Here is a 634-nt window from a genome sequence, read left to right as displayed (position 1 = left end):
TGTGTGTGTGTGTGTGTGTGTGTGTGTGTGTGTGTGTGTGTGTGTGTAAGGGTTCTTGAAGCTGTTCTTATATGTACCATACAAAATGGACTGGCATAAAATCTGAATATAGCTTGCCGTCATTAACATTTTCTGTTATCTCTCTCTTTCCTTTATAATTTATTTGCAGGGAAAAAAAGGTCAGTTTTCCTATAGGATGTCCCAGAGTCTATATTTTGTTTGGTGTCCCCTGTGATGTCATTTAACATGCTGTCTCTTCTCTGCCTTTTATATAAATTGGTAGCCAGATCTAGAGGTTTTTTCAGATGCAGTTCAGTTGTTTTTTGCGAAACTATTTCATGAATGGTTTTTCTAAATCCATTCATTTATTGGGCATTACAAAATGATAACTTTCTAATTTTACCATCCTCCTCTTTATCAGGTGGATGTCTTCTATAAAGAGAAATGTCCCTCTATCACCTATCTGGTTACTTTTAATTACAGTTCACACGGGCAAGGCAGGATAATTGCTTGATTCTTTTTCTTTGTTTTTACCACTTTTTGAAATAAGGAGTTGGTTTGCTGACATTCTCCTAGAGGTTAACCAGTGAGGAGAAGGTGTTATTGTGACCCTTGACTTTAGTGCCATGAATTT

Source organism: Panthera uncia, chromosome D4 (genome assembly GCF_023721935.1).
Source record: "Panthera uncia isolate 11264 chromosome D4, Puncia_PCG_1.0, whole genome shotgun sequence".
NCBI classification, from domain to species: domain Eukaryota; kingdom Metazoa; phylum Chordata; class Mammalia; order Carnivora; family Felidae; genus Panthera; species Panthera uncia.
Note: the sequence above shows the minus strand (reverse complement) of the source record.